Here is a 9,677-nt window from a genome sequence, read left to right as displayed (position 1 = left end):
CATGACTGGTGCACGAAATTGTGATGTCCAGGCTCAAACTATTCCTGGAACGTGAGCAACTTGGTACGTGTAATCGTGGTTACACCTTCATAATTTGTCACAACTTCGATACAACTAACCAGCAAGTGCACTGGGTCGTCCAAGTAATACCTTACGTGAGTAAAGGTCGAATCCCACGGAGATTGTTGGTATGAAGCAAGCTATGGTCACCTTGCAAATCTCAGTCAGGCGGATATAAAATAATCATGGAGTTTTCGAATAATAAATAATAAAATAGGGATAGAGATACTTATGTAAATCATTGGTAGGAATTTCAGATAAGCGAATGGAGATGCTTTTTGTTCCTCTGAACCTCTGCTTTCCTGCTATCTTCATCCAATCAGTCTCACTCCTTTCCATGGCTGGCTTTATGCAAGGGCATCACCGTTGTCAGTGGCTACATCCCCTCCTCTCAGTGAATAATATGCTCACGCACCCTGTCACGGCACGGCTATTCATCTGTCGATTCTCGATCATGCTGGAATAGGATTCACCCTCCTTTTGCGTCTGTCACTAACGCCCAACAATCGCGAGTTTGAAGCTCGTCACAGTCATTCAATCATTGAATCCTACTCGGAATACCACAGACAACGTTTAGACTTTCCGGATTCTCTTGAATGCCGCCATCATTCTAGCTTACGCCACGAAGATTCCGGTTAAGAGATCTAAGAGATATTCATTCTAGCTTATTTCATGTAGAACGGAAGTGTTTGTCAGGCACGTGTTCATAGGGGAGATGGTGATGAGCATCACACATAATCATCACCTTCATCACGTTCTTGGGTGCGAATAGATATCTTAGAAGCGAAATAAGATGAATTGAATAGAAAACAGTAGTACTTTGCATTAATCTTTGAGGAACAGCAGAGCTCCACACCTTAATCTATGGAGTGTAGAAACTCTACCGTTGAAAATACATAAGTGAAAGGTCCAGGCATGGCCGAGATGGCCAGCCCCCTAAAACGTGATCACAGGATCAAAATTACAATCCAGGATCCAGGATGTCAAATACAATAGTAAAAGGTCCTATTTATAATAAACTAGTCACTAGGGTTTACATGAGTAAGTATTTGATGCATAAATCCACTTTCGGGGCCCAATTGGTGTGTGTTTGGGCTGAGCTTAAGTGTTGCACGTGTAGAGGTCCTTCTTGGAGTTGAACGCCAGTATTTGTGCCAGTTTGGGCGTTCAACTCTGGTTTTGGCTCCTTTTCTGGCGCTGGACGCCAGAATTGGGTATAAAACTAGCGTTGGACGCCAGTTTACGTCATCTATTCTTGGCCAAAGTATAGACTATTATATATTGCTGGAAAGCCCTGGATGTATACTTTCCAACGCAATTGGAAGCACGCCATTTCGAATTCTGCAGCTCCAGAAAATCCACTTTGAGTGCAGGGAGGTCAGAATCCAACAGCATCAGCAGTCCTTCTTCAACCTCTGAATCTGATTTTTGCTCAAGTCCCTCAATTTCAGCCAGAAAATACCTGAAATCACAGAAAAACACACAAACTCATAGTAAAGTCCAGAAATGTGAATTTAACATAAAATCTATTAAAAACATCCCTGAAAGTAACTAGATTCTACTAAAAATATACTAAAAATAATGCCAAAAAGCGTATAAATTATCCGCTCATCACAACACCAAACTTAAATTGTTGCTTATCCCCAAGCAACTGAAAATCAAAATAGGATAAAAAGAATAGAATATACTATAAATTCCAAACTATCAATGAGACATAGCTCCAATCAGATGAGCGGGACTTGTAGCTTTTTGCCTCTTGAATAGTTTTGGCATCTCATTCTATCCATTGAGGTTCAGAATGATTGGCATCTATAGGAACTCAGAGTTCAGATAGTGTTATTGATTCTCCTAGTTCAGTATGATGATTCTTGAACACAGCTGTTTTATGAGTCTTGGCCGTGGCCCTAAGCACTTTGTTTTCCAGTATTACCACCGGATACATAAATACCACAGACACATAATTGGGTGAACCTTTTCAGATTGTGACTCAGCTTTGCTAAAGTCCCCAATTAGAGGTGTCCAGGGTTCTTAAGCACACTCTTCTTTTACTTTGGACCTTGACTTTAACCGTTCAGTCTCAAGTTTTCACTTGACACCTACATGCCACAAGCACATGGTTAGGGACAGCTTGGTTTAGCCGCTTAGGCCAGGATTTTATTCCTGTAGACCCTCCTATCCACTGATGCTCAAAGCCTTGGGATCCTTTTTATTTCCCTTGCCTTTTGGTTTTAAGGGTTATTGGCTTTTTGCTCTTGCCTCTTGGTTTTAAGAGCTTTGGCTTTTTCTGCTTGCTTTTTCTTTCTATATATATATATATATATATATATATATATATATATATATATATATATATATATATATATTTTTTTTTTTATTCGCCTATTTTTTTTTCTGCAAGCTTTGTTCTTTGCTGCTTTTTCTTGCTTCAAGAATCATTTTTATGGTTTTTCAGATTATCAAATAACATGTCTCCTAGTCATCATTCTTTCAAGAGCCAACATATTTAACATTCTTAAACAACAACTTCAAAAGACATATGCACTGTTCAAGCATACATTCAGAAAACAAGAAGCATTGCCACCACATCAATATAATTAAGCTAAGTTCAAGGATAAATTCAAAACTCATGTACTTCTTGTTCTTTTGAATTAAAACATTTTTCATTTAAGAGAGGTGATGGATTCATAGGACATTCATATCTTTAAGATATAGTTACTAACTACTAATGATCATGTAATGAAGACACAAACATAGATAAGCACCATAACATAGAAAACGAAAAAAAACAGAAGAAATAAGAGCAAGGAATGAATCCACCTTAGTGATGATGGCGTTTCAATGATGTTTTTGAGCTCTTCTATGTCTCTTCCTTGCCTTTGTTGCTCCTCCTTCATTGCTTTTTAGATCTTCTCTGATTTCATGAAGGATGATGGAGTGCTCTTGATGTTCCACCCTTAGTTGCTTCCAATAATTGTGTGGAAGAAAATGAATCCCCTGAGGTATCTCAGGGATCTCTTGATTTGCAGTCAAATGTTCTACCACTGAGCTATAGACCCTTGATGGAAGCTTTTGTCTTCCCTTTCCTCTTTCTAGAGATTTCTCTGGCCTTAGGTGCCATCAATGGTTATGGAAAAAACAAAAAAGCTATGCTTTTACCACACCAAACTTAGAATGTTGCTCGCCCTCGAGCAAAATAAGAAAGAATAGAAGAATAAGAAGATATGGAGGAGATGGAGGGATCTGTGTATGGATGTGAGTGGTGAATGGAGAACAGAAGGGATGGTCATAAATGGAGAGAGAGAGGGTGAGGTGGGTGAGGGATTCACAGATCCAGAGGTGTCAAGGCATTTACATCCCTGCACCAATTTAGGCATGCAAAATGCCCTTGCACACAACTCTGGGCGTTCAGCGCCAGGTTGGTGCCCATTTTGGGCGTTCAACGCCCATTTGCTGCCATTTCTGGCGTTGAACACCAGAATCATGCTCTGTTCTGGCGTTTGAACGCCAGACAGATGCTCCTCCAGGGTGTGATTTTTCTTCTGCTGTTTTTGATTCCGTTTTTGATTTTTTTGTTTGTTTTGTGACTCCACATGATCATGAACCTATAAAGACATATAACTAAGAAAAATATAGTTAGATAAATAAAAATTGGGTTGCCTCCCAACAAGCGCTTCTTTAGTGTCAGTAGCTTGACAGTGGGCTCTCATGGAGCCTCATAGATGTGCAGAGCTTTGTTGAGACTCTCCAACACCAAACTTAGAGTTTGACTGTGGGGGCTCTGGTTGACTCTGCTTTGAGAGAAGCTTTTTCTGCTTCCTCTCCATGGTTGCAGAGGGAGATTCTTGAGTTTTAAACACAAGGGAGTCCTCATTCCATTGAAGGACTATTTCACCTATGTCAACGTCAATCACAGCTCTTGCTGTGACCAGGAAAGGTCTTCCTAGGATGATGGATTCATCCTCTTCCTTTCCAGTATCCAGGACTATGAAATCAGTAGGGATGTAAAGGCCTTCAACCTTTACTAACACGTCCTCTACTTGTCCATAAGCCTGTTTTCTTGAACTGTCTGCCATCTCTAATGAGATTTTAGCAGCTTGCACCCCATAGATTCCCAGTTTCTCTATTACAGAGAGGGGCATGAGGTTTATTCCTGAACCAAGGTCACACAGAGCCTTAAAGATCATGGTGCCTATGGTGCAGGGTATTATGAACTTTCCAGGATCCTGTCTCTTCTGAGGCAATGTCAGTTGATACAGATCACTTAGTTCATTGATGAACAAGGGAGGTTCAACTTCCCAAGTATCAATGCCAAATAATTTAGCATTTAGCTTCATGATTGCACCAAGAGACTGGCAGTTTGCTCTTCAGTAACATCCTCATTCTCTTCAGAAGAGGAATATTCATCAGAGCTCATGAAGGGCATAAGGAGGTTCAATGGAATCTCTATGGTCTCTAGATGAGCCTCAGAGTCCTTTGATTCCTCAGAGGGAAGCTCCTTATTGATCACTGGACGTCCCAGGAGGTCTTCCTCCTTGGGATTCACGTCCTCTCCTTCCCTTACAGGTTCGGCCATGGTGCTTATGTCAATGGCCTTGCACTCTCCTTTTGGATTCTCTTCTGTATTGCTTGGGAGAGTACTAGGAGGGATTTCAGTGATCCTTTTACTCAGATGGCCCACTTGTGCTTCCAGATTTCTAATGGAAGACCTTGTTTCATTCATGAAACTTACAGTGGCCTTAGATAGATCAGAGACTAGATTTGCTAAATTAGAAGCATTTTGTTCAGAGTTCTCTGTCTGTTGCTGAGTTGATGATGGAAAAGGCTTGCTATTGCTAAACCTGTTTCTTCCACCATTATTAAAGCCTTGTTGAGGCTTTTGATCCTTCCATGAGAAATTTGGATGATTTCTCCATGATGAGTTGTAGGTGCTTCCATAAGGTTCACCTAAGTAATTCACCTCTACTATTGCAGGGTTCTCAGGATCATAAGCTGCTTCTTCATGAGAAGCCTCTTGAGTACTGTTGGATGCAGCTTGCATTCCATTCAGACTCTGAGAAATCATATTGACTTGCTGAGTCAATATTTTATTCTGAGCCAATATGGCATTCAGAGTATCAACTTCAAGAACTCCCTTCTTCATAGGCGTCCCATTATTCACAGGATTCCTTTCAGAAGTGTATATGAACTGGTTATTTGCAACCATGTCAATGAGTTCTTGAGCTTCTGCAGGCGTTTTCTTTAGGTGAATGGATCCACCTGCAAAGGTGTCCAGTGACATTTTTGATAGCTCAGATAAACCATCATAGAATATATCCAGGATAGTCCATTCTGAAAGCATGTCAGAAGGACACTTTTTGGTCAACTGTTTGTATCTTTCCCAAGCTTCATAGAGGGATTCACCTTCTTTTTGTCTGAAGGTTTGAACATCAGCTCTAAGCTTGCTCAGCTTTTGAGGAGGAAAGTACTTGGCTAAGAAAGTCGTGACCAGCTTATCCCAAGAGTTCAGGCTGTCTTTGGGTTGAGAATCTAACCATAATCTAGCTCTGTCTCTTACAGCAAAAGGGAAAAGCATGAGCCTGTAGACTTCAGGATCTACTCCATTAGTCTTAACAGTATCACATATCTGCAAGAATTCAGTTAAGAACTGAAAAGGATCTTCAGATGGAAGTCCATGAAACTTGCAATTCTGCTGCATCAGAGAAACTAATTGAGGTTTCAGCTCAAAGTTGTTAGCTCCAATGGCAGGAATGGAGATGCTTCTTCCATGTAAATTGGAATTAGGTGCAGTAAAGTCACCAAGCATCCTCCTTTCATTATTATTATTTTCGGCTGCCATCTCCTCTTCCTGTTCGAAAATTTCTGAAAGGTTATCTCTAGATTGTTGTATTTTAGCTTCTCTTAATTTTCTCTTCAGAGTCCTTTCAGGTTCCGGATCTGCTTCAACAAGAATATTCTTGTCCTTGCTCCTGCTCATATGACAAAGAAGAAGGCACAGAAAAATAATAATAATAATAATAGAGATCCTTTATACCACAGTATAGGGATCCCTGTGTGAGTAGAAGAAGAGGGGGAGACAAAGAATGTAATATAATGGAAGAAACACAACTGTGAGGATGGCAGAGATGTGAGATGAGATGTTAGGATATGAATGAATAAATAGAATAAGATAGGGGAGGAATAATTTTCGAAAATTATTTTGAAAAAGAGTTAGTGATTTTCGAAAATAGTTTTTGAAAATTGTCAGTATTTTTTTTTCGAAAAATTTTTTAAAATTAAAAATAAAAATAAGAATAATTAGTTAATTAAAAAGAAATTTTTGAAAAAGAGGGAAGATATTTTCGAAAATTAGAGAGAGAGAGTTAGTTAGGTAGTTTTGAAAAAGTTAAGAAACAAACAAAAAGTTAGTTAGTTAGTTGAAACAAATTTTGAAAAGATAAGAAGTTAGGAAGTTAGAAAAGATATTTTGAAAAGATATTTTTGGAAAAGATAAGATAAGAAGATATTTTTGAAAAGATATGATTGAAATTAGTTTTGAAAAAGATTTGATTTTTAAAATCACAATTAATGACTTGATTCACAGGAAATCACAAGATATGATTCTAGAACTTAAAGTTTGAATCTTTCTTAACAAGTAATTAACAAACTTGAAATTTTCGAATCAAAACATTAATTGCTATTGTTATTTTCGAAAATTTGGTATAAAAATAAGAAAATGATTTTTGAAAAATATTTTTGGAATTTTCGAAAATAACTAAGAATTTTGAAAAAGATTTGATTTTTGAAAAAGATTTTGAAAAAGATAAGATTTTCAAATTGAAAATTTGATTTGACTCCAGTTTACGTAGTCTATTCTTAGCCAAAGTATGGACTATTATATATTGCTGGAAAGCCCTGGATGTCTACTTTCCAACGCAATTGGAAGCGCGCCATTTTGAGTTCTTTAGCTCCAGAAAATCCACTTTGAGTGCAGGGAGGTCAGAATCCAACAGCATCAGCAGTCCTTCTTCAACCTCTGAATCTGATTTTTGCTCAAGTCCCTCAATTTCAGCCAGAAAATACCTGAAATCACAGAAAAACACACAAACTCATAGTAAAGTCCAGAAATATGAATTTAACATAAAATCTATTAAAAACATCCCTAAAAGTAACTAGATTCTACTAAAAATATACTAAAAACAATGCCAAAAAGCGTATAAATTATCCGCTCATCAATGACCGAATGGCCAGCCTCCCAAATGTAACATAAGAGATGATAAAGTCTCCCCGTATATAAAAGTATGATAAAGTATGCGAATACAATAGTAAAAAGTGCTATTTATACTAAACTAGTTACTAAGGATTACAAAAAATAAGTAACTAAGTGCAGATAGTGCAGAAATCTACTTTTGGGGCCCACTTGGTGTGTGCCTGGACTGAGCATTGAAGCTTTCACGTGCATAGGCCATTCTTGGAGTTAAACGCCAGCTTGGGTGCCAGTTTGGGCGTTTAACTCCAGTTCTGGCGTTTTACTCCAGAAAAGGGTCTCAGGTGGGTGTTTGAATGCCAGTTTGGGCCATCAAATCTCGGACAAAGCATGGACTATTATATATTGTTGGAAAGCCCAAGATGTCTACTTTCAAACACAATTGAGAAAGCACCAATTGGGATTCTGTAACTCTAGAAAATCTACTTCGAGTGCAGTAGGGTCAGAATCCAATAGCATTTGCACTCGGAATGGAATTTCTGGAGCTACAGGAGTCCAATTGACGCTCTTCCAATTTCGTTAGAAAGTAGACATCCAGGGCTTTCCAGCAATATATAATAGTCCATACTTTGCTCAATGATAGACGATGTAAACTGGCGTTCAACGCCAGTTCCATGTTGCAGTCTGGCGTCCAACGCCAGAAACATGTTACAAGTTGGAGTTCAACGCCAGAAACAGGTTACAGCCTGGCGTTGAACGCCCAAAACAGCCCAGGCATATGAGAAGCTTTAGTCTCAGCCCCAGCACACACCAAGTGGGCCCCAGAAGTGGATTTCTGCACTATCTATCATAGTTTACTCATTTTCTGTAAACCTAGGTTACTAGTTTAGTATTTAAACAACTTTTAGAGATTTATTTTGTATCTCATGACATTTTAGATCTGAACTTTGTACTCTCTGACAGCATGAGTTTCTAAACTCCATTGTTGGGGGTGAGGAGCTCTGCTGTGTCTCGATGAATTAATGCAAGTATTTCTGTTTTCCATTCAAACATGCATGTTCCTATCTAAGATATCCATTCGCACTTCAACATGAATGTGATGAACGTGACAATCATCATCATTCCCCCACGAATGCATACCTGACAACCACTTCCGTTCCACCATAGAATGAATGAATATCTCTTGGATCTCTTAATCAGAATCTTCGTGGTATAAGCTAGATTGATGGCAGCATTCAAGAGAATCTGGAAAGTCTAAACCTTGTCTGTGGTATTCCGAGTAGGATTCAGGGATTGAATGACTGTGACGAGCTTCAAACTCGCGAGTGCTGGGCGTAGTGACAGACGCAAAAAGATAGTAAATCCTGTTTCGGTACGATTGAGAATCTGCAGATGATTAGCCGTGCGGTAACAGCGCACCTGGACCCTTTTCACTGGAAGGATGGATGGTAGCCATTGACAACGGTGATCCACCAACACATAGCTTGCCATAGGAGGACTTGCGTGCGTGAATCAGAAAACAGAGGAAAGCAGAATTTCAGAAGACAAAGCATCTCTAAAACTCCAACATATTCTCCATCATTGCACAATAAGTATTTATATTTATGCCCTCTCACTTTTTACAATTGAACTTGAAAAACACTGTTGTTGGCATCCTGACTAAGAATAATAAGATAACCATAGCTTGCTTCAAACCAACAATCTCCGTGGGATTCGACCCTTACTCACGTAAGGTATTACTTGGACGACCTAGTGCACTTGCTGGTTAGTTGTGCGAAGTTGTAAGAGAGTAATGTGAACATTGACATTACAATTTCGTGCACCAAGTTTTTGGCGCCGTTGCCGGGGATTGTTTGAGTTTGAACAACTGACGGTGAATCCTGTTGCTTAGATTAGGAAAATTTTGTCTTTTGGGTCAGAGTCTTTTATATTCTTTTCAAAAAAAATTTTCAAAAAAATATTTTTTCTTAGTTATTAAATATACTTCTTCAAAACAAGTGTTACATTTACAGCTCAATTGGCTAGAGCATTGGTCTATGTTCTTGATGATTGGGCACCGGTTTTATTAAAAATCTTTTTCAAAAATAATTTTTCTTGATCTTGTGCCAAACTTTAAGTTTGGTGTTTTCTTGTTAATCTTTCTATAATTTTCGAAAATTTTAGTTTGGTTTTCTAACAATTTTAAGTTTGGTGTTCCTTCTTCATGTTCTTGTTGTTCTTGTGAGTCTTCAAGGCGTTCTTGAGTTTTCCTTGTGTCTTGATCTTAAAATTTTTAAGTTTGGTGTTCCTTGGTGTTTTCCCTCCAAAATTTTCAAAAACAAGGAGCATTAGATCTAAAAAATTTTAGATCTTATGTTATTTTATTGTTTTTCTCTTTCCTCATTAAATTCAAAAATATATTTTCCCTCTATTTTAAAGTAATTTTTCGAAAATC

At 38.4% G+C, this 9,677-nt stretch overlaps 1 non-coding gene across 1 annotated transcript; it reads left to right on the top strand.

Moving 5' to 3' along the window:
- The first annotated feature begins 5,392 nt into the window (after window positions 1-5,392).
- Window positions 5,393-5,500, top strand: LOC148581495 (small nucleolar RNA R71). Its single transcript, XR_015896413.1, has one exon. It is a non-coding gene; the product is annotated as a small nucleolar RNA R71 (small nucleolar RNA).
- The last annotated feature ends 4,177 nt before the right edge of the window (window positions 5,501-9,677 follow it).

The sequence above is a fragment of the Arachis ipaensis genome, chromosome B10 (genome assembly GCF_059453495.1).
Source record: "Arachis ipaensis isolate K30076 ecotype BB chromosome B10, ASM5945349v1, whole genome shotgun sequence".
Lineage (NCBI taxonomy): Eukaryota > Viridiplantae > Streptophyta > Magnoliopsida > Fabales > Fabaceae > Arachis > Arachis ipaensis.
Note: the sequence above shows the minus strand (reverse complement) of the source record. Positions and strands in the feature narration are given on the sequence as shown.